Source organism: Mustela lutreola, chromosome 1 (genome assembly GCF_030435805.1).
Source record: "Mustela lutreola isolate mMusLut2 chromosome 1, mMusLut2.pri, whole genome shotgun sequence".
Taxonomy (NCBI): Eukaryota; Metazoa; Chordata; class Mammalia; order Carnivora; family Mustelidae; genus Mustela; species Mustela lutreola.
The window spans coordinates 185807203-185831476 of NC_081290.1; the positions used below are offsets into that span (position 1 = coordinate 185807203).

The 24274-nt window shown below is 51.1% G+C and overlaps 1 long non-coding RNA gene across 1 annotated transcript; it reads left to right on the forward strand.

The window, feature by feature from the left end:
• The first annotated feature begins 231 nt into the window (after positions 1-231).
• On the forward strand, positions 232-22448 carry LOC131836163 (uncharacterized). The gene is made up of 3 exons (XR_009355525.1): positions 232-719; positions 18760-18839; positions 20204-22448. It is a non-coding gene; the product is annotated as an uncharacterized LOC131836163 (long non-coding RNA).
• The last annotated feature ends 1826 nt before the right edge of the window (positions 22449-24274 follow it).

Consider the following 24274-nt stretch of genomic DNA (forward strand, 5'->3'; position numbering starts at 1 on the left):
AGGGAAGTAGCTTGATTCACAATTAAATACAGTAGCAATTTAGAACTGCCCTGCGGTCTGTGTCCCCACTAGCTGAACCCCTCCCTGCCTGCCCCAACTGCTGTTTATTTTGGCAGAACTGAGCTCCTCACCCCGCCCTAACGCTGGCACTGAAACCTTGCCCATAAAACACCCTATAAAAGGAACTCTAGGGGCCCATGAGTGAGATTCGTGCCTGGGGCCCCCCCGCCCCAGACCCTTGCCTGAGCCCAGAGTTCACCGGTGCTTGCTTTACTTCCCCCTCCCCCTTCCCCAGGGGCCTCATATATTTACAGGTGACCCCAGCCCATCTTCACAACCTCCAGCTGGAGAGATTTGCAGGCACTGATCAAAATCCCGCTCAGGCACTCTGGACAGGGATGACCACCAGGTTGGGGATGGAAGCCATGGGGGTCGACCGTAGCCCTCACCCCAGAAGCTGGGGCCCCGGAAGTCTGGTCCCCGAGCAGCAGCCCCTGGGTCATCAGGAGTGTGCTGAGATGCCCCACCCCAGCCCACTGAGTCAGGAAGCAAGCAGGAGGAGCCCAGAAGTGTCCTGGCGGCCCAGGAGCGTCTGACAAGCCCTCTAGGTGAATTTGATAGAGGTGATGTCAGTGGTCTCACGAAACCACGGGCTGGAGAGGACGAAAGGCAGGAGAGGAGACTCGGGGAGTGGGAGAGCCCATGAAGGCACGGCGGCGGTGAGTATGAAACGCCACCGTCCTGTGGTTGGCACCGGTACAAATGGTCACCTGCTGGTGACACCTATGCGCGCGGCGTTGTAGCCGGGGAGAAAGACCTCGCGTGCACGGTCTGCGTCAGTGCCTGCAAACACAGCGCGCAGACCCATGCTGCAGCCGCCCTGGGGGTGAAACACCGTTGTTCCTCATCTTCCTCAGCACCAGCAAGGGGTTATGAGGCCCCTGTCTCTGCTTTCTAAGCTCTTACTGTCTGGTAACGGGAAGAGCCCTATGTTCTGGCACCTGAGACCACCCATTTCTCCTACAGGAAGCTTCGTGGCTGCTGAGTGAGTGACTGTGGGGTGTGGGTGTGGGCCGGTGGGGTTGTCTTTACGTGTTTCTGGGAGAGTGAATGAGGGAGAAGAGAGAAGCAGGTGCACACTGGCGGGCTGCAGACCCCACATCCAGAAGACGAGGACAGGTCTGCCTGTTTTTTTTTTTTTGGTTTTTTTTTTTAAGATTGTATTTATTTGACAGAGAGATAACAAGAGAAGGAATACACAGGGAGAGCTGGAGAGGGAGAAGCAGGCTTCCTGCCGAGCAGGGAGCCCGATGCAAGGCTGGATCCCAGGACCCCGGGATCACGACCTGAGCAGGAGTGAGCCGCTTCTCGACTGAGCCACCCAGGCACCCTCAAGTTAGCTATTTTAGACTTCAGTCCCAGGCATCAGGAAGCCAGCACGTCTCCCAGACAATGGGAATCCGGAATCCTAGGATCCCCAGGCAGACTTGGGCCTGAAGTCTAATCCTATCCATCCTTCTGCCTCTGGGCAGGACTGTCTCCAGATAATTCTAAGTACGAGTTACGTGCCCATGGTGTTCGCTACTATTCTCCATGACTTCCGAGTGTGAGTGGTTCAAATTACTAGAAACCATCCAAAAAGTAGCCACTGTTTATGGTCTACACTGCGCTGTCCACACTGGCTGGCACACATTTGTTTCTCACCATAGTGCTGGAGATGTTCATCTTTGTTTTTACAAGTGAGAAAAGCAGAGGCTGAATGAGGTCACGTGACTCGGGCATGGGGAAGGAGCAGATGGAGAATTTGAACCTGATCCTCTCCAACTCCAACGGTCTTGCCGCAGTGTCACCCGGCTATTAGTGTCCCCTGTATCTACCGCTCATCGCTCATTCAGCCAACATATATTTTTGAGCACCTACTATGTGCCAAGCTCTGTGCTGGGCACAACAGCTAAAGGGAGTTCCTTCTGTTTCCATATAAATCAGCTCTTTCTTGTCTTTGTTATTGTAGGAAAAGAGGCAAGTTGGTCAATGTGTGATTGTTTGGGGGGATTGAGTCGAATATAGGCAAATGAAATGTCTGAAAAAAAGTTGTTTCAGTTCCTTAATTCCCTCTGGTTTGTCACTCTTGCATCTCTCGTCCAGGTTGGGAGAAAGGTCAGAGATATTCATGACAGACAGGGGAACCAAGGGAAGGCCTTCAAGGTCCTTCGGTGCTGGGGACAGGTGACAGCTTTGCCCTGCTAGCTGCTGTGAATCCAAGATTTACATTCCTCTTCTTCTGGCAATGCCCCCTAAGGGCTGCCATTGGCCTTCAAAATATTCTAAGGTTTCCCACAACTACACAGGGCAAAAATAAGGAAGTCAGTAGGACCCCAAATGGCAGATCTGTCCCCGTCAATACAACAAAGACCTATAATAAATGGGCCCTGTGAAGGAAGACTTTGAACATGTCATTGTTGTGGAAGCAGGCTGGCTTGCCTTGGGGCTGCTTTATAGACGTTTGGAGTTGGCCTGAGAAGGGGGCACTGCGAGCCCCAACAGGGTTGCTACTTTACACACATGCTTTCTGCTGGGGCTGGCTTCCCTCCATGCTGGGTGAGCCCAGGAGGGAAGAAGTTATTGAAGCATCTAGTGACTGACAGTCCACTGACCCTAGCCTGCCGGGCTCCTGAATTCAAGGAATAAGGTTGCTCAGGACGCCAGTTATGACCGATGATATGTATCAGGAAAAAATGTCCCTAAGCTTCTAGATTATAAATTCAAAGGGAACTGGATTGTGATACTGGCTGCCATGACTATGCCAAAGCCGAAAGTGTGTAAGGACAAAGGCATTACCAGAGGCATGACTAGAGCTCGCTCTCTCTGGAGGATGGAGCCCAGAACCCAACAGTGGAAAGAGCCCTTGGTATTAGGCTGCTTGAAAATGTCTTGTTGGTGTAAGTGGCAGATACTGGACACCCTGGAAGCTGCGGTCGGTTGTATGTGAACACTGGTTGTAACGCCTTTGGTCTGTGCCTGGGGCACCGGAATCCATTCATTTATTCACTAGCCTTAAAGGAGGCCCCTAGTTCATGTCCCTAAGATCATCCTGGCCTCAGGCCCTGGTGAGACACATCTAAACTTTCTCCAGAAAGAGGGACTTGGGCACCTCTGTCTAACCCCATTCTCCCTCCGGCTCCGCCCTCTCCTGATCTCTAGGAAACCAGCAAGATTTGAATCAAGTCTGTCGTTTAGCGGCTGGCACTGTGCCAACGCAAATGTCCGGGTTTTGATAACTGTGCCCTGGTTATGGAAAATGGTAACCGTAGGGAAAGCTGGGTGTGCTGTTTGTGGGGATTTTTTTCAGCGTTTCTATTTTTTCAGCTTTTCTGTGAGTCTAAAATTAGTTCAAAATAAGAAGTAAGAAGAAAGGAAGGCTCACTAGGAGTTTCATTGACTCTCTCTGGCTGCTTTTCCACTTCTTAGTCTCTATCGTTCTGTGTCTCTCTATAATCCTTTAATGCCTCCTGGCCCCCTCGGTCCCCTGTCCGTCCCCCTCTCTCAGTCTCTGTCCTTCATTTCTCCTTGCACAGGGACCTGCTCTCCTTAAGATCATTCCCCCGCTCACCAGCCACCACATTCCGCTGATTAAACTTCCACAATTCCACAATATCCACCCACAATTCTCTCCTTTCCAGTGCTGCTTCCCAAGCTCCTAGGTCATCACCCATACGCCGTAGGATCAGCACATTATTCCAAGGGCCCCCTGGTTGGGCTCCAGGCCTGCAGCTCCCACCAGGTCTGGCCCCTGGTTAACACCCTGGCCAGATCTGCACTGTCTACTGGGAAAAGCCATGCCGAGCTTCCTCCTACTCTGGTCCCCATTTTCCTAGCTGCCACCCTTCCCACCAGGGGCACAGCGATTCCAACAGAGTCCCAAAGCCAAGTCTGACAGGGCTGCTTTACCCAACAGAGAGAACAGTGCTTCTTTCTCCCCAAGGCGAGTTTTTATATGTAAAGTTGAGCTTTCTAGGCCGGATATGGAGGTGCGGGGAGAGGAAGGCCGAGGAAGGAGAGAGAGGTTTTCATCTCCGCATCGGCAGAGGAGCCCAGAGAAAAAAGGGGGGGGGGTGAGGAGTCTCAAGGCTTCTAGCAGTCCCCATGGACTTGGTTGCTGCGGCGCAGGATGACAAGAGCTGCCGGGTGGCCGGGTGGATGTGAGAATGGATGGGTCCGAGCAGAGATTGCGCCCCCATCCCGCCACACCTGCCCTTCGTCCAGCCTCCCCTCCAGCTTTTAGCAGTGATGCCCCAGCCCGTCATCAGAGCGAGCTCAGTCAGACCTGAGTGAAGCACCCGTTGCTTATCCCTGACCTTTACAACTACCTACTCTCTCCTCAATATTTCATGTTTCAGCAATACCCAAATATCACAGTGTCGAAGCCACCGGAGGGCGGTTGGACAAGGGAGTGGGAGCATTTGTAGGTCTGTATCCACCCATCACTGGTTAAGGGCTGTTCCACTGCCCCCCCCCCGGGGGGGATGGGAGTCCAGAGATACATTCTCAGGCACTTCCAGCAAAACAGGTTCCAGCAGCCTGAAGGCCTAAAAAGAGACACAGGTGCTAGCTGCTGGGAGCGAGCACACGGGGAATCCCTGCCCACGAAGATGGCAAAGGGATCCCAGAGGATACTGGCAGAGCATAACAGCATCTGCTACAAAAAGGGGTTGTGGCTACCTTAGAGGGGGGCCACGGGGAAGGCCTCATCAAGAAGATGACATTTGACTAAAAACCTACAAGAAGTGCAAGCCAGCTCTACGGGTCTCCGCCGTGTGCATGAGAGCGCCTAGCCACATGAGCCCTGGGGTCTGTTGCATAGATGGTGGGTGGATGATGTCCTGTGTCCCTCTTCCCAGCTCCAGGGGTCCCTGTGGGGGGGAAGGAGCAGCTCAGGCACCAGTGGGCCGAGCTGGGGAGCATCTCCCAGCCTCTCCTGCTGAACCCCCTAAGCCAGAAAGAAAATCAGCACCCCGAGTCCCACAGCCTCCTTGTGCAGAAAACCCTCCAAGTGCCGGAGACTTGCAAACTGGCTGGGCGCGTGCGGGCTGCCTCGGGAGCCACAAATGAGCCTGGGCAGATGGCGCGGAGATAAACGGCGCCATCTTTTTCCTGTAGCGGAGGGGCTGTAAGTTTCCCAAGACATTTATTAGGCGGCAGCTCCCTTCTGCACGGTGGTGCCGCGGCTGGCGATCGGGGCCGCTGGAGCAAGAGGGGGTGCGGGCTGGGGCTCCTGGCAGGCCAGGCACCCAACCCCTCCTGCGCTCCTGGCCCCCCACATGCCCCGGTCTTGCTTCCAACGGCTGACAGTTGAGGCTGCCGCTTGAATGCCTGTGTCTCTCCAGCCGTCTGTATTCTCTGCAAGTATTCCCTGCTGCAGCATATCCTAAGAGAACTCAGTCAAATAATTATCTTCCCTTTTATTTATTCTCCTTCTTTCCACTTGATCTGCATCACTATAAAATATTCCATGGTCTCCTTTGAGTAGGAAGGCTTCTCCGTGATGGTAAAGTGTACTCGTGTACAGTATTAAGTCCACACCTGCTGGCGCTCTTCGTCTCCGTGCTTGCTGGATCTGACCAGGCCCTGGGCCGGCCGTGGGCTCCCAGCACCTTCTGGTGGGAAGGGAGGGCTGGCATCCTTGAGGCCACACGCTCAGCCCCCAGGCCCCCAGGGCCCGCTTGCTTGGGTATCCCCAGGCCTTCCATGGGCACACGGGTCCTCCCACTTGACCGGAAGCTCCGTGCAGGCAGGAACAATGTCCATCCCCTTCCTTGATTCTCCCAAAGCCTTCAGCACAGAGCTGGGGGATCCTCACAAGAGATAGTTAGTACTTCCCGGTTCACACGCCCTCCAGGAAACATGCTCTGATTAGGTCCTTCATTCCGTGACCCTCATGCTCAGGTTAACTTGCATACGTGATACAGGGTTCTATAGTCCTTCCAAGAACCTATGTAGATGACCACCTCTTACAGCATCTCATGTTCTCCAACCTCCTCAGGGGTCACCCCATCCCTCTCATATCTAATGAATGAACAGGAGTCTGGGTTGTCTTTTGCTTCTATCTTCCCAGTGTCTAGATTGCATAATTGGAAGGAAGAAAAGCGGACTGTTCTAGAAAGAGCACATACTTAGGGGCGCCTGGGTGGCTCGGTCTGCGAAGCATCTGACTCTTGATTTCAGCTCAGGTCATGATCTTGGGGTCCTGAGACAAGCCCCCATGACTGGCTCTGTGCTCAGTGTGGAGGGGAGGAGAGGTCTGCTTGAAATTCTCTTTCCCAGGGCGCCTGGGTGGCTCAGTGGGTTAAAGCTTCTGCCTTCGGCTTAGGGCATGATCCCAGGGTCCTGGGATCGAGCCCCGCATCGGGCTCTCTGCTCAGAAGGGCACCTGCTTCCTCCTCTCTCTGCCTGCCTCTCTGCCTACTTGTAATCTCTGTCTGTCAAATAAATAAAATCTTAAAAAAAAAAAAAAAAAAGCTCTTTCCTTCTGTCCCTCCCTCGCGCCCTCATGGCTGCACACGCTGCCCCACCCTCAAATAAATAAATCTTGACAACAACAACAACAACAAAAAGCACATACTTAGAATCAAGAACCTGGGCTCTGATCATTCCTAATGTATGCCCATCTGAAACTCACAGATGCTTCTGGTCTCTGGTTTCCTCATCTATAAAATACAGAAATACTTATAAAGCTATAAAACCCAAAGACCTAAAGGCCATTTGGCTCAACCTTCTGCCTCCAGATGTATATCTGCCTAATTTGGAAAGGCTGCCAGAAGTGGAAATTCAGTGACCTTGCCTAGGCCGTGGAGTTAACCAGGAGTTAACCACCTGAAGTTAAAAATGCCTTCCTTTTGCCTCTTTATCTTGCTTGTAACACAATCATGAGTCTCAGTGTTCTCTCAACTGCTTCCCAGGGGGAAGAGTAGGTGTGTCCCCTTCCACAGCTGGGAGCTGAGTGGGGAGGGTAAAGTCAGGGCCAGACCAGGGGGTGCAACTCCCCAGGGAACTAGTTCTCCATCTGGTTCCCCATCAGGATCACTTGTGCAACTTTAAACAAACTACAGGGACCGGGGCGTGCCTTGGATCTGTTGGATCAGAGTCTCTGTGGTTTTTAAAAGCTCCCTAGTTGATCCTGAAGTTCCATCAGCATTAGAGAGGGCCTGGGAGGTCCGGTGGCCCTTCCTCCTCTCCCAGAGCTGGATAAACCTTTGGACTTACAGACACAAGGCAACTGATGGCATCCAACACAGGACCCCAGCCGTGCATGACCATCGCTGCCTGGACACAAATGCGGGGCAGCAGGGACGACGGTCCTGTGGCAAGAATGGGGCTGAGCGTGAGATGGGCCCTGTGCCCCCGCCCCCAGCAGTGGTCTTGTGCCCCAGCTGGGGGAACCATCACCCACACCAACTGACTGGTGGCTTGGACTGACCCAGGGGCTGATGTGCTTCCTCTCCTGGTCATCTAGGAGTTTACTTTTCTGATATCCATCTTATTTGAGTTCACGTGTTTGTGCAGCCTGGCTGCTTGGACCAGACGGGTTTCCTGCCTTCGAGAAGCTTCACGCCTACAGCAATGACTCATCCTCCATCCCTCCTTGAGGCCTCAGACCTTGCAACACGTGCAGGACTTCCCAATGCCTGGCCTCATGAGGCCTCCCCTCTAAACCCTGCATCTGGGACTTCAGGACCTACCCAGAACCCCAGAGGTGGCTGGAGGGGCCCTAGTGCACCATGGGCAATGGGCTTTGTCCTGAGTTCTCCAGAATGGAGCCACAAGGCCACACATGGTCCCCCCTTGCAGGATCTCACATCTTGGGTCTGAGCCTTCCTCTATACCTTCCTCTTCCCCCTGCCTGGTCTCTGCTCTGCCGCATGTTTTTGACTTTGCTGGTTTCTCAGGCCTGAGCTTCTCCCCTTGTCTTCTTGACTTACGGGAAGATTCCTTATTTCCAACACTCACCCCCACTTCTCAATCTGCCCTACTCACCCCTCTCTGAATGCAGGGTGGTGAGCCCAGGGAGCAACACATGGGGTTTCCCACCTCCTTCAGAGTGCTCTCCTAGAAAGGACCAGCCACAGCCCGGACATTGCCATGGGATGAGAGGTGCTCTGGGGGCTGTGTCTGCGCAGAGAGGACTGCCCCCTCTCCACCCCCACACGCCCAGAGCATTCCCTCCTCCTGAGAGGCTCTTCCCATGGCTACCGGGCTCCTCCGTCTTGGTCTGGACTAGAGGGTGAGTGAAGCCGCTGCAAGCTCCAAACAGAGGTGGGAAGAAACGCTTTCCCGCAGCTCCTCTCCCCCTTGGCGGTGTGCCTCTCTCGCCCAGGGAAACTTCCAGACACTGCTGATGGCTCAGCGGCAGCTGTTTGGCATTTCCACTTTACACAGCACAAGGGTATTTGACTGCCACGATCTGATCTTCTCTAGTTAATAACCTTGACTTATGGACTAACGGCAGCGATGGCTCAGTTTCTTTGCCTGCCAGGGATGCCTGCTGTTGGGGGTGGTGGGTGAGCACAGACCCCTCCCCCCAAGCCCCTCTGTCTCCTTGTCCCACAGGGAAGAGGGCCCTGCAGCCCGGGGAAGTCCAGGGGGCTGTACTCATGCTGGGGTTCTTCTTCCCCAACTTCCTGTCTTTGCAGAGCAAGACCTGGGGCTCTGGGTCCTTCCTGGGCCCCACCCCTTTCCTGCCTCCCGTCGCCCCTCACAGTCCGGAGCCACAGGTAGGGTGGGCTGCAGTCTTCCTCCCTCTCCTCTCCGAGAGTCCTTCCTGGCAAGGGTTAACTGTGTGTATAAAATTGATTGCGATTTTAGTAATTCGGTATAATCACAGTCTACCAGCAGGTTGCTTTTCCAGCAGGAGGGTTTGGAATTATTTTCTGGAGTTTGCAATATAGAACTTAAATTAAGCCTCAGAAGTCAGGGGAGCTCCGCAGCATCCCTAATGTGGTGCTAAATTCTCAGCAGCACAGTCTCTGTATTAAAGCCTTTGCTGGCAATTAGGTTCATTAACTATCACAATACCTTATTTATTACTCGTCGGGCCATATGGTTTCCCAGCTAAAGAATGGCGCCCGTTCTCCTACAGACCATTTGGCATCATAAAAATGTTAACAAATAATATTATGGCTCTCGGGGGCACAAGGCCTTGCTGGGTTCTGGGTCTGAGCGGCGGGAGAGAATATGAAAACATTTTTCTTCTATGGAGAAATAAAAAATTCCTCAAGACAGAAGTATTCAAAGAATATAGCACTTGCATAACATAAATGGGAGTTTTATTTACTCTCGTAATGGTTATGTCAATATTTGCATCAGCTAAGACTTTCACTCATCTCCTCTCCACTCTGTTTTGGGCTATTCTCATATTCTTCTTTCCCCTTCCCGTCTACTTCTGTGATGTGAGGCCCCGCCAACCAGTGCCGTGCAAGGCCCAGGGCAAGCTGCTGGTGGGACGCGGCTGCACGGTCCCCTGGGCCCTGGGTCCTTCCCGCCCCGGGCTTCCTGTCCTGCTTCTGTCCTCCGCTAGTGCTCTTTGCAGACGTTGGCAAGCCAGTCTCGTGCTGGTGACTCCTGGTGGTGAGCAGACACTCTGCCGCCCTGGGCTTTGCAGGTCCTCCCACTATGGAGCGCAGGCATGGGGGGCTTTGCAGGAGCAGGAAGTGGATCCTCAGGAGGAGGGGAGAGAAGCATCTCAGAGGACCAGTTGGACAAAGCACTTTCCTGCTCCTTATCCCCTAGCTGTACAAGTGCAAATGCCCAGGGGCTGCAGGCAAATAAGAGAGAGAGGACAGTTTCTCTCCCAATCCTCAGGGTACCAAAGGCAGAGCCTCCAGCTGCGAGGGCTCCCCTCACTGCCTGGCTATGGCTTTCCTCTGAACGGGAGGGTCTGCCGGGGCGGGGTTCCAGTGCAGGTTCCAGAAAGGACTTGGTGATCTATCCTCTCCCGAATGACCCTGGGCCTGGATGGGGGACACTCTTGGGGAAGCGACATAATGAACACTAGAGCTAGACCTCCTAGTTTCAAATTCTAGTCTTGCCAGCTACCAGCTGTGTGACCTTGTCATGGCTCTGTCTTCATCTGTAAGAAGGGGATGATCATACCCACCCCTGCAGGGTTGTCCCAAGGCCTAAATGAGTTTGTGTCTCTAAGCTCCTTGGACAGTAGCTGGCACCGGGCAGGTGCCACATGGCGGGGGACAGCTATGCCTGGAGCGGTTCTTCTGGGCTCTCTCTTTTCTTTGTTCTGGTGTTTCCTTAAATCCCTTTGAGGCATTTGGGAGGGTGGACCGCTCCTAACTTCACAACCACACTGCACTAGCCCCACACCCTGATTCTGACCCTGAACTCAAGCCATGGGCACGGCAGCAATGCCGGCATAAGCAGTGACCTCCCTCACATGTTTCCTCTGCTGTGAGGATGCGTGTCACCCAGAGCCCACCAGGAAAATGTCCCCCCCACACACCCACTGTGGCAGTCCCCAGCTGACGGAGACCACACTGAGACTGTCAGGCCAGATGAGACCTTAGAGATGATACAGAAGGTGGTGACACGACCACACAGTCTGGAAAGGCAGGTGCAGGGCCCCGACATTGTTGGCAGGTGAGGCTTTGGGATGAGCTGGCTGTAGCACCCAGGGACCCCCAGAAAGAAAGGGGCTAATTTGGGAGAGGTCAGAGGAAGCCTGTTCCCTCTCCTACAAGCCTCATCACAGTTTGAGGTGTGGGTGACTTCCTGCCCTGTGGGGCCAGCTGGCTCCCTGGGAATCTCTCCCTTTGCCCAAAGGCAACTAGCTTCCTTTCTTGCTAGTTTTCTCTTGCTAAGTTCCAGTGGCTAGTTTGTTCTTTTTTGGCTTCTCTAAGGGGTGGCCTTTCTGGGGAAACCCTTCCAGAGAAAGCACGCCGGGCCTGGGTTCATGCAGTGACAATGAGCAAAGACGTGTGTGTGTGTGTGTGTGTGTGTGTGTGTGTGTACACGCCTGCCTCACAGGTACAAGCAAATGCTATGCCTAAGGACGGCCACAGCCCAGGGATACCTTCTCCGAGGACATGGCATCTGATCTTTCCAGGTGTCTTTGGACATGTTTTCTGATACCTGTCCACTTCATATTCCCATTTGTAAATGGGGATGATAAAAAGATTCACCTCAGAGCACTGACGTGACAGGGAAATAGTACGTGTGAGAAGCTTGAGACCTCCTCCTGTAATGTGCACTGAGAAAATGCTAGCTATCACTATAGCCCACTATATATATATATATATATATATATATATATATATATATATATATCCATCCCACTATAATGATAGTATCGTCTACCACAGGGCAGATTCTAGCCATCATCTCTATGTTGTGTGTCTATTTTTTTCTATCTCATTTAATCTCTACAACCACCTGTGTGATAGATAATCTCGTCCCCATTTTACAGAGGGAAGACAAAGGCTCAGAGAGAGCCGAGCCAGCTGCTGGAAGCACAGCATCCTTGGCCCTAAGGGTGGCACTCGCTCTAACCTCATGAGGTACCTTTCCTCTGCTCCCTGAAAGGACCCGCCTGTGGAGCGCAAGGCTCCGGGTGGCCGGGGAACCCTGTGAGGGCTGGGAAGCCCACTGCTGAGGTCATGCTGCTCCCTGGATTTGGTCCTGCCCAGCTCCCTCGGCAAGTCTGGAAAGCAGAGGGTCAGGCTGCTCTGATGTGGGTGGGGGGTGTCTCACCAGGGCGAGGCCCTCCAGCCAAGCTGATGCCAAGGAAAGGCAGAGCGATCAGGAGTAAATCTACCAAAAACTATGACCACAAGGAAAGATACAAGTAGAAGGAAAAGGATCAGGAGATTGTTTTCAGGAATGTTAGACAGAGACCAGGGAGAAGTGGGTAATTTTAATCCCACACAGCTGCTGGAAATTAATTTAATTGTGCTGGCGCAGGCTCTTCTCCCTTCCAGCCCACTTTGTGGATGCCTGATGGAGTGCTGAGCCTCAAGAAAATGGCCCAGCCCCTCCCAGGAGCCTTGGGTACTGCAGCCCCAGGCCCCTTTACCAATCCTACCTGCTACCAGAGCTCATGGCCAAGCTGGGCTTTTTTTCAGCTTAGACTCCAATCCAGGTGCCTGGCTGGCTCCATTGGAAGAGCACTTGACTCTTGATCTTGGGGTCCCGAGTTCGAGCACCACACTAGGTGTAGAGATTACTTAAACGAGTGAACAAAAACTTTTCAAAAATCTAGACTCTTCTTAAGAGGGACTGATGTGGGGTAGCAGGAAGAGCTTCCTGGGACCTGTGGGGCGAAGGGAAGAGGCCGTAAACTAGCTCCTGGGACTTAGAAGGACAGGAGATACCGAGGGGGCCCTTTGCTCCTTGAGTCTGTGCAAGGGCGTGTGAACCCCACCCCAGCTCAGTCTCCCAGTCGGGGACAGGACCCCGGTACGGCCACACCAGAGGGGACCCACCCACAGACAGTGCTGCTCAGACACCCCACTCGGGCACATAGGAGGACAGGCATCTCAGCCATATTCAGACACAGAGCATAGCCACCTACTCCCCACAGCCACGTTAGGGGTGGGCAAATGCCTGCTTTTGAGACCCCCAGGGCTCACTCCTGGCTGCACAAAATTACAAAAAAAAAAAAAAAAAAAAACCAAAAAACAAACAAACAAAAAAACAACCAACCCCACCGACGCCAAGATCCCAGCATCTGACATTCTGCCTAGACTGGCCTGCAGTGGGGTCTGGGCAGGGCTGTTTCTAAAGCTCCAAGTGATTCTGATGTGCAGGCGGGGGGTGAGAAGCGCGCAGGTGTGAGCCGACCTTGCTTCCTGCACTTTGGCCCGGGGCCTGTTCACTTCTACCTTGTGACCACTAGAGGTCAGCAGGGCTTGGCGGAAGTGGCCGCGGGCGGCCCGACCAGAGCTGCGCCGGGCCTAGGGGTGCGCAGCGGGCTCGGGCGGGTGGCTGGAGGTCAGGGGCTGACTCGGTGGTGGGCGGAGAACCCACACCGCGAGGGGGCGGAGGCCGCCCGCTCGGGGAGCAAGGCACACAAAGTGAACTTCACTTACTCAGACTTTTAAAAACTATCCCTGGTTAAAACCTCCCCATGCAAGGCCCCCCGCAGCGAGCGCCTCTTTGCTCCGGGATGGTCCCAGCCGGGCCCCGCCCCGCCCTGTGCATAAGCAGGTGGGCGCGCGCTGGAGGTGCACACGCGGCCGTGCCCCGCACACGGAGGGCCCCCAGCCGCACAGAGAAGTATTTTGCCTTTCGTAGGAGGAGCCGGCGTTTGCATTCCAAGGGCTGTTTATTTTGACTCACTGCTGTTTTTGCTGGAGAAGAGTAAAGCAGAAAGTTCCTTTACTTTGGCTAAGATGAGACACGCAGGGCTGCCCGGAGCCCAAATTTCAGATGAGCAAATAGAAGTGAACCAGTGCTCAACCTCCTCTCATCCTCTCCAGGAACGATAATGCCAAAGAGAGAGAGAGGCGGCTTCTCTATGTTTTGGTTTCAGAGAGATTAAAGCAAGGGGAGTCCATCTTTCTATGGACAATATGTGATCTGAAATGAAATAGGGGGAGACACCTGGTCCCTCCTTTCAGACCCCAGGTTCCCGCTCCTGGACCCCTCGCTGGAGCATTGCACATGCGTGCCGGTGGCCTTGCCCGCAACGGGGAGTCTTGGCTGCTCTCTACCAGGTCCCCTTCCCTCTAACCGTCCAGGCAGCTTGGTGGCTGAGTAAGTTCCAAGCACATCCTAGGCATACAGTACACTTTGGTCAAACCAAAATATTTGTTGCCAATCTTGTCCTGAATCTAACTTGTGTGACACTTAAAATCAACCCACAGAGAGAGTTTTTTTCTAGATCTATCTTTTCTGTTCAGCCCGAAAGACCCTTCTGTTCTTACCCTTCAAACACCAGGGGTTGCTGAGCCTCATACTCCTAGAGTTGTGCTTGGGTGGGTTTTAGGGTGGAGATCAGGAATAGGCATTTTCTACCAATTGGCTCAGGTGGTTCTGAAATCATGGGAGGGAGGAGAGTTGAGGGGTTGGAGGATGAGCCATCCTCTTGCCTCTACCCTACAACTTGGGTCTGGGCTCTTTACGCAGCCTGGGCTTATGGGAGACAGGCCAGGGTGGTTTCTGAGGCTTCCCCCCCCACCCCCAACCCAGGCTGCAGGCTTTCCTGGGGCAGGCAGAAGTGCTGTGGGTGCTCTCTTTGCCCCCAGCAGGGAGTGGTCGGGGGTTTCTTTCTTTTCTCCTCCTGTTCTGCTGCCCCTTTCCTCGGCTTCCCTTAGCAATGCCAGCATCTGCGGCAGGACAAACATCCCTTAGCAATGCCAGCATCTGCGGAAGGCCAAACGTGGCAGGCCTCCATCCCGGTAGGTGACAGTTGTAAGGGACCCTGAAATTACACTTAGGGGCTGAATGTGGGGCCCTTGTGGATGTGGTTCTGGGTTTCAGCCTGGCCCATCGTGGAATGGAGGGACTCAGGGTAGCTGGAGGAGAAAAGGGTCTGAAGGCCTGGCGTGTAACCAGCAGTCCTGTCCCCTCCTGCCCACGGCTTGGATTTCTTTCCATCAAAAGCCTCGTCATAACCCCTCAAGGTGCATGATTACAGCCCACTTTCCCTTCTCACAAAGACACTGTCCGAAAGGCCATCCTGCAGGGAGTCATCTCCTTGAGTCCAACTAGGTTAGGGGGGAAAAAAAAAACTATAGTAAAAATAGCTGTGGGCGCCTGGGTGGCTCAGTGGGTTAGGCATCGACTCAGGTCGTGATCCCAGGGTCCCGGAATCGAGCCCCGTATTGGGCTCTCCCTGCTCAGTGGGGGCCTGCTTCTCCCACCCCTTCTGCCTGCCGTTCTCCTTGCTTGTGCTCTCTCTCTGTCAAATAAATAAAATCTTTTTTTTTTTTTTTTTTTTTTTAAATAGCTACAATGACCAAGCACTTACTACATTGCAGACACAGACTGGGCACCTTATACTTTACAGTAAATCTTCTACCAATGTTGAAATGTTGCCGTACGTGTGCATTACTCTCTCTGTCTTACAAATGACACGAGGCTTAAACAATTTGCCCCAGACACAGCTCGTAAGGACGTGACAGAGACAGGATTTGACCAAATCCTTTGGGCCAAAGCCCCAAAGCCCAACCTCAAAGACTGAAGAGTGGAGCTTTCTGTACCCTGCCCAGGGGCTGTTGTGCATGGAAGCTTTGGAGGCCAAGCTCCCAGGGCCAGCAAAGGTCCTGGAAACTGCGGCCCTGAAAACAACCTGGGCTCTCAAACACAGAAAGGAAGTGACAAAACATAAATGTTTAAAGAGATTTAAATGGCAACAAAACACCAATAGGATGAAGAGTTAACCACGGCTCACATCTTGGAGTTTTATGCAAATGCTGTTTAATGAGGACCTATGCACCTTCTGGTAAACTGGAGGTGGCTGACCCTTACCCTAACCCTTACTGGGCCACTATCCGCACCTCCCCCCACCCGAACCCAACCACCAGCGCCTTCTCCCTGCTACCCACCTATCATCTCTGTCGCCAGCCCAGGAGAATCCTGAAAGACGGCAAAGAGGACCAGATGTCCGGAGATCTGCTCTGTGTGATCTCCTGACAGCCACCTCTCATTTCAGTTTTCCTGCCTGCAGAATGGAGATAATATATTTGTCCTCCCCAATTCCCAAGTAGTCAGAAGCCTCAAATAAAAGTATCTTTTGAAAAACATCAAGTCCCACAGTCTAGTCAAAGAGCCGGGATTGTAAAGGACCGGGATCTCTCAGAATACAAGATACAGGTTCACATCAGAACATGGAGCATATAAATAATCCCCAGTATCTTGTGTTAACTCTCTTCTGTCCCAGATCTCATGGGGTTTCAGATTCTATGAGGGTAATGACTAGTACTTACATAGCATGGCACATTCTCTATCCCATGCAACCCTGGTAATTATCTCATAAAGTAGGTGGGAGCATGTCTCCTTACTTCTCTGTCACAGGTGCAATTTAACTGAGACCCAGAGAGGTAAAGTGACTTCTTCAGGGTCTCCCAAATAGTAAGAACTTCAGTCTTACTTACTTACACACCAGAGGTGCCTGGGTGGCTCAGTCACTAAGCTCTGCCTTTGGCTCAGGTCATGATCCCAGGGTCCTGGGATCCAGCATGCATCGGACTCTCTGCTCAGCAAGCTTGCCTCTTCTTCGCCCCTTGCTGTGCTCTCTCTCTCTCTGTGTCAAATAAATAAAATCTTAGAAAAAAAATCTGCAAGACCAACCTGAACACCAGCTGTCCTTACTGGCTCTTTGACCTTAGCGCACTTTTTTAACTCTCTGAGCCTCAATATTCACATTTGGAAACGGGAATAATAAGAACTGTTTTGGAGCAGCCGGGTGGTTCAGAGCCTTGAATGTCAGCCTCCGGTTTCTTTTTCTTTTCTTTTTTTTTAAAATTTTTTATTTTTTATAAACATATATTTTTATCCCCAGGGGTATAGGTCTGTGAATCACCAGGTTTACACACTTCACAGCACTCACCAAAGCACATACCCTCCCCAATGTCCATAATCCCACCCCCTTCTCCCAACCCCCCTCCCCCCAGCAACCCTCAGTTTGTTTTGTGAGATTAAGAGTCACTTATGGTTTGTCTCCCTCCCAATTCCATCTTGTTTCATTGATTCTTCTTCTACCCACTTAAGCCTCCATGTTGCATCACCACTTCCTCATATCAGGGAGATCATATGATAGTTGTCTTTCTCCGCTTGACTTATTTCGCTAAGCATGATACGTTCTAGTTCCATCTACGTCGTCGCAAATGGCAAGATTTCATTTCTTTTGATGGCTGCATAGTATTCCATTGTGTATATATACCACATCTTCTTGATCCATTCATCTGTTGATGGACATCTAGGTTCTTTCCATAGTTTGGCTATTGTGGACATTGCTGCTATAAACCTTCGGGTGCACGTGCCCCTTTGGATCACTACGTTTGTATCTTTAGGGTAAATACCCAATAGTGCAATTGCTGGGTCATAGGGCAGTTCTATTTTCAACATTTTGAGGAACCTCCATGCTGTTTTCCAGAGTGGCTGCACTAGCTTGCATTCCCACCAACAGTGTAGGAGGGTCCCCCTTTCTCCGCATCCTCGCCAGCATCTGTCATTTCCTGACTTATTGATTTTAGCCATTCTGACTGGTGTGAGGTGATACCTCATTGTGGTTTTGATTTGTATTTCCCTGATGCCGAGTGATATGGAGCACTTTTTCATGTGTCTGTTGGCCATCTGGATGTCTTCTTTGCGAGCCTCCGGTTTCTGCTCAGGGCTCAGAGTTATGGGCCCTGAGATGGAGCCTCTCACTGGGTTCCATGCTCAGCGGGGAGTCTGCCTGAGATTCTCTCCTTCTGCCCCTTCCCCCCACTCTCTCTCAAATAAATCTTTTTTTTTTTTTAAAGAACCATATTTAAAGAGTTTATTTATTTGACAGACGGAGATCACAAGTAGGCAGAGAGGCAGGCAGAGAGGGAGGAGGAAGCAGGCTCTCCGCTCAGCAGAGAGCCTGATGTGGGATGCAATCCCAGGATCCCAGGATCATGAGCTGAGCTGAAGGCAGAGGCTTTAACCCACTGAGCCACCCAGGTGCCCCATAAGGAACCGTATTTAAAATAGATATGCAGCAGTCATGCCCAGAAGAGACAATAGAAAGGATGAAAAAAGACTCAGCACCATTATGTTCTGGTGCTCAGCAAATATAGATATGATTGTGTTTATTATTCCTGTAGTTGTCACCACAGCATCCATACCTGTTCTGTCTTCTCTAAGCCTCCCCCACACCAACACATACACACACGCATTAGCTTTCTTTCCAGGAATAAAGACTTCAGATCTGAGCTCCTTGGGGAGACTGGGCCAAAATGTCAGCCTGACTTTGGTTTGATTCTCAAGATCATGCAAAGACGGAAAAGTTAGACACAGAGGAGGAAGGTGAGAGCTTAGAGAAAAAGCGGCAAAGCAGAGATCCAGGCAGAAGGCTGGGCTCTGGAGTACTGCATTTTTCAGGCTACAGACCAGTTACCCGACAGTCTGTGACCCTGGTGGCTTGGGAAGCCTGATGTCTACAAGTAGGCCCTGGGGTGGGGGTGGGGGGTGGTCCCAAGATACTTGGGAACCTGATTCCATTTCATTATCAGCAACTTGGAGCCACACTGTGACAGGAAAATAGAAACAAGTTCGTTCAAAGGCTGGAGTCACACTCGTGAGGGCTGTGAAGTTACCATTAAGTACTGAAGGTAGACGGTTTCCCCCATAGACCCCGTTAGTGAGAGAAGTTGGGGAGGCCCTAGCTAGCTGGCTTCTTAGGTCCCAACCCTCTGCCTAGCATGGACCGGCTAGCATGGACCTGGCTGCCCTTCTGGGGTGGTGAAGAGCTAGTTCGGAGCAGCTTTGTTTCAACAAAGTGGTCCTGAGCATGGGCAACCCTGGTGTTAGACTCTGAAGGGTACATGATTCTGGCCTGGACGGATAGGCAAGTCTGCATTGGTCAGAAGGCAGAGCCTGTCCAAAGCTGTGGGAGCAGGACAAGTTTCATGTGGCAGAATGGTACCGATCTGTAACGCTCTTAAAGTCCAGGCCAAGGAGTTCAGCACCCCAGCCCCTTTTTTAAAATGTATACCATGAGAAGAGCCACTGAAGGGTTTTCAGTTAGAAGACTGACAGATCTGTCCTTTGGAAAAATTATTTCAGTTGCCTTTTGAAGGAGAGGTTGCCAAGAAGGGAAAGGAAGAAATGAAGGAACAAGCACAGTGAGCTAAATCCTCCCAAAGGTAAGTCTACCCTCTGGTTGTTTTGATGGTACTTCTAGACAAGGAAGGATCTTACAACACAATAGAAAAAACCAGAAAACTTGCAGAAAGCTCCATTGAGCTGGACCAGGACTACGTTGGGCAACCAAGGTGACTAGGGTGCCAGATTTCCCGGGCATCATTATTAGAATCATGCAACCCCCCCGGGGGGGAGGTGAGGCCTCCTTCAGCTCGGTGCCCGCCTCACCCTGGGCACGGTCTCACTGGCCGCTGGTGGGAGCCCTCGGGATATATCACAGGAAAGGCAGCAAAGGTGGGCTCGTTCTTACGTTCACATGCCAAGGCAAGTGGGCCAAGTCCCGACTCTACACTGGAGGATCTCAGTCGAGCTGGTTTCCTCATTCATAAGATGGAGGAACAACGCACAGGGACTGGGTACAGGGCTGTGTAATTCCAGGCCTTGTCACTCGTGGCTGACACGCTCTTCGCCATCTCACGAAGGGGGGGACGTTCGGAAGCAAGAGCCTGTGGAAGGACAGACTCCTCTCCTCTCCTTGGTTGTTCACGATTTGGGCCTAAAGCCCTCATCCTCAGGGACATGCTGCCCTGCTTGTTTAAAAAGTCTTCTTGGAGAGAGAAGGTGGGAAAAGGCAGCGTATTTCTTGCTTTGTTCTTTCAACTCTTTGAACAAATATTTTTTAGACGCCTATAGGAGGGGAGCAAACATTGTCTGTCCTCTGGTGCTTTCGATACAACAATCTGCAGGAAGGTGTCCAGCCCTCTCTACCCTCAGGAAGCTTCCATTAACTAAGGGGAGCTCAGCGGAGGCTCCAGGGAGGGGAGCCAGGAAATAAACGAGCAGTCACAGAAACAAAGGAAACAATTTCCCCTAGTAACAAGTGCTTTGAAAACAATAAAGCAGGGCAGAGGGCCTGAGGGGGTAGGAAGCAGCTCTAGATAAGGCGGTTGTAGGGAGGATTTCTCTAGGGAAGTGCTATTTGACTTAAGATCTTAACATGGAAACAAGTGCCTGGTGTGATAGGAGGAAAGATTGGCTTGGGGTGGGGGAGGGGGTAGATATCAAGTGCAAGGGTCCTGAGGTGGGAAGTAGCAAACTTTATGGTATCTGCTTTGAGTGGGATGTGCAGAGTTTGGTCATGATTTCTAAACAAAGAAGGGACAAATATGTCTCTGGCCCTGATTTGAAGTAGCATATCTGTATTTGTATCTGCATCTAATTCTCCATCCCCCTCTCTGTACCAAGGACACCTTATTTGGGTCACAGCTAAACACTCCTGTAACTACAGCTGCCCTGCCCCCAGCCCCCACTCCTTCCTCTATGACCTAGCCATGGCTTCACCACTGATATTTCCTTTCCTTTCTAGAACCACTGAGAGCCATCACCGACAGAAGCACCTTACCATTTCCTGCCCAGGCCGAAGCCCGGGTTGCCCTTCCCCCACTTTGCCTGCCACCGCTTGGAGGTAGGAAGCTCCCCAACACCTGGCTTTCCTAGTCCTGGGAATCCAAGCTATGATAAACAGGGATCTCTTCCCACATTATACCTTCCCTCAATCAGAAGGTGCTAGCACGGAATTTCAGTGTATCTGATAGAGCTTACAGAGTACTACAGAATTTCATAACTAGAGTTGCCTTGGCAAGAAAACAAGTATAATATGTTCATGGTAACCACAGGGCACCTGAGGCTCCAAGGAGGGGAAGTAGCTTGCTCAAGGTCATAGTAAATTAAGGAGCGCTCTTAGGGCTCTTCTCAAAGAACAGGGCAAACTCTTTAAGACGGTTGGAGACATTTCCCATATAATATTTCCACTTTTACAGAGGAGAACGTTGAAGCACAGAAAGGTTAAATGACTCACCCACGATTGCACAGGAAGTGTTTGGCAGAGGTGGCCTTGGATCCAAGTAGTCTTTTTTTGTTGTTTTTTTTTTTTTAAGAATTTTTATTTATTTATTTGACAGAGAGATCACAAGTAGGCAGAGAGACAGGCAGAGAGGGGGAAGCAGGATCTCTGCTGAGCCGAGAGCCCAATGCGGGGCTTGATCCCAGGACCCTGAGATCATGACCTGAGCTGAAAGGCAGAGGTTTAACCCACTGAGTCACCCAGGCGCCCCTGGATCCAAGTCTTCTAACTGAAGTTCTAGTGTTCTTAGAATCTCACCATGCACTCTCCAATCTACCTAACAACAAGAAGCAAATATTCCAGAATATTCTAAGGAGATGCAGAGGGAGAAATGAAACTACCACCCTCCGTGATCACTTCATTTTTTTTTTCTTGTTATTGAAGGCACTCAATAGACAGTCAATGCAATAGAAGGAAAATTCTCTTTCTGCAAAAATGGGATATTAAGTCTTTGAAGAGACCTTCCACACAGTCAAACTATTTGAAAGAAAATCCCCTCGGATGACTGGGAGCTCCTACAGAATGGAGCCTTCAGAAACCAGAGAAATCCGTGTCTTGCAGTAGATTCTGCAGTCAATGTATAGTCTTTCTGCTTGTCACCAAATTTCTCTTCCTGGTAATATTTTTGGCGTTTTAATTTTAGACATGGGTGAGGGAGTGGGAGAGAACTTTGTTTTAAAACCTAAGTCTGACATACATAAGCACCAGAATCCTATTTGATCTTAACATATTTGTTCCTCTGAGTAGAAGAGATGGCTTTGAAAAGAGAAGGATGGGCAATCATCCAGTCCTGACGACCACCTTCCTCAGAGGGGACAGCCTTCTGTTTCTGTCAGCAGAGGGTACAAGCAGGGGGTGCCCAGAAGAGGGACAGCTTGGGGAATCTGACAGACCTAAGTTTGTGCCAGCTCTGCTCCTAACAGACTGTGGGATCATGGCCAAGTTCATCAACTTCTTTGAGATTACAGAGACCTCAAGGCTCAAGTTAAGAAACCTGCCAAATTTTTATCGCTTAATAGTTTGACACCCACGTTTGTCTGACTCCAAAGCCCAGAAGGCAGGGTGCATGGTTTCTTTTCCGTAGGATTATCAATTTTACTAAGCCCCAGAGGAACACATTCAGGGATTGTGCCTGTAGGAATCATGACTATGAAGTACCAGGATCAATTTCAAGCCAATATGTCAGAATGGAGATACATATGTGTGTGCACACATGCGTGTAAATATATCTGTATACCCATGCACATATACATCAAGAGATATAACCCATCTCCAAATGTCCATGATATGCTTCAACTGGCCACATGGGGAAAGCTGATAGACTTGTTACAACTCTATTGCTATTATTGCTAGTTTACGAGCCACAGGAGAATCTCAGGCTTGTGTTCTCCAATCCCACCAGTTTTGACCTCAAATTTTATTATCCAGCTTCATCGCCCCCTTGAGCTTGTTTTGAAAATCAAACCTTTCCCCTATGGGCAAGATAGGCCGAGACTGAAGACTTTGCAAACATTCACGCTATGTGCTTTGCAGGTGGTTTCACAGGATTTCCAGGAATGACTGAAATTGAAATACATCAGTGATACCCTCAAGATGGTCCCGGAGGGCTCTGGTCCCAGGTCCTGACTCAGAGTGGCCTCTGGCTTTGGGAACACTGTATTGCCTCTCTGTTTTGCTTCCTGCCTTGTAAAATGGTGAGATTGGACTAGATGATGTTTAAAGTCCCTTTCGGTTTTGAGTCTAACCGGCACTTTGAAGCAGGGAACACTTTTTGCTTGTCTCAGCTCTAGTATGCTTACCAGAAAGTTAACTGCCTTGCTTTGTCGTGGTGCCTAACGCGTATATGCAAGTGGCCGTGAGAGCCTGGGGTCCTAGTTCGGCAATGAATGCAGGAATTCTTCCAGCCTATCCCCTCGACATTATTAATCCACTGCCATTCTTCCCATCAAGCTGGAGGCCACGGGCGTGGAAAGAAGACACTGGAATGCACTATCCATCTCCTTATAACCAACGTGTTCAGCACCTTTCCTTCTTTCCAGGACCTGGGCTCACTTCTCATGGTTCCTGCTGTGTGACTCCACATGAATATGTGTTAATATTACCGTGAATATCTTTCCTTAAGTTCTGTCACTACGAAGGATGTCCCATGGTAAAACTTTCCCCACCTTTTCCTCTACTGCCTCCCCAATGAGTTAAGCTGAAAAATTACTTTTTTCCTCTGCGTTTGTGGGGATTGTGAAGAACCTTAGGCCACTGGGGAAGCCTGTTCCAGACTTAAACTCTTGCCCCCAAGCAAGTTGGGGAGGGGGTCTCAATGTTCAATCCCTGAGAAACACCCCCACCCCGACTTCTGACAGCCCGGTGGTTAGATTTGAGAGTGAGGGCGTAGGTGCCCCCCTCTTCTTCAGTGCATGGGCAAAGGAAGGTTGCTTTATCTCTCTGTCTCAGTTTCTCCAGCTGTGAAATGGGAATGACAGCAGTACCCACTTCATGGAGTTATCTGGAAGAGCTAATGACCAATGCACCTGAGTAAGTCCCTAATACCTGTCCGCGGTGGGAGTGCCCCACAAGCAGGATCCGGGCAGGGCATGGCCAAAATAAATCGGAAGGCATGACAGAAAGTTTTAAGCTTATCAACTCAATATTCATTCTATATAACTACAGTTTCTCATCCTGTTGGCAGGGGACTCTCCACAAGCCTGCGAGAGGGAGCGTAACATGATCAGAAGAAATGGGGAGGTCAGATTTGGGCTTCTTTGATTACTTTGTTATCTTTGATAACTTTTATTTTGGAAAACAAGGGAGCAATAACATAACTCCCCCTGCCCTGCCCCCCACCCCCCACACACACTTCCTTATTCCCGCGTGCTTATTAGACTCACCTTCTGAGGGCCGACTTCCTTTTGCGACTACAGGTACCCTTGGATTGTGGATTTTTAACAAAGAAGCAATATAAACTCCCCAAGGTGGGGTGGGGGCTCTTTTCTTCCCAGAGGCTTTGCAGAGACCGAAGTATTGACCAAAGCAAAACCAGCTGCCCATATTCAGGGAATGCCTTCTCCGCCTATTTGGATGAACCCACAAGAGAGGTCTCTTTAAGGACAAGGAAAGAAATATGGGGTGGAAGAGAGAAAGCAGGGAAAGCTGTGGCTCTGGGATAGAGTGAGCTCACAGAAAACTTTCTCAGAGCCTTGCAGCCCTCTGTGATGCGCGGTCTCCCGTATAATTATGATCCGCACAAACGAGTTGGCAACTAGGAGGTGGTCACTGTCCCTGCGACTTGCAACTGGAGAGCTTAGCATCTACCTAACAAGTACTTGGCAAAGAGAAAAAAAAATCATAGTAGGCAAACGACTTCTGAGTATCAAGACACCCAGCTTTCCACAACTCTTCCAGTTTTCCAAACATAACGCCCCTTCCAATCCCCAGCTAGACGGAGTGGAGGGCACCCAACACTTCCCACATGTTCCCCAGCACGAGGGCTCCCTTACCCCAGGCAGGGGTGCCGGAGCCTTCTTGCAGGGCCAGAGCAAA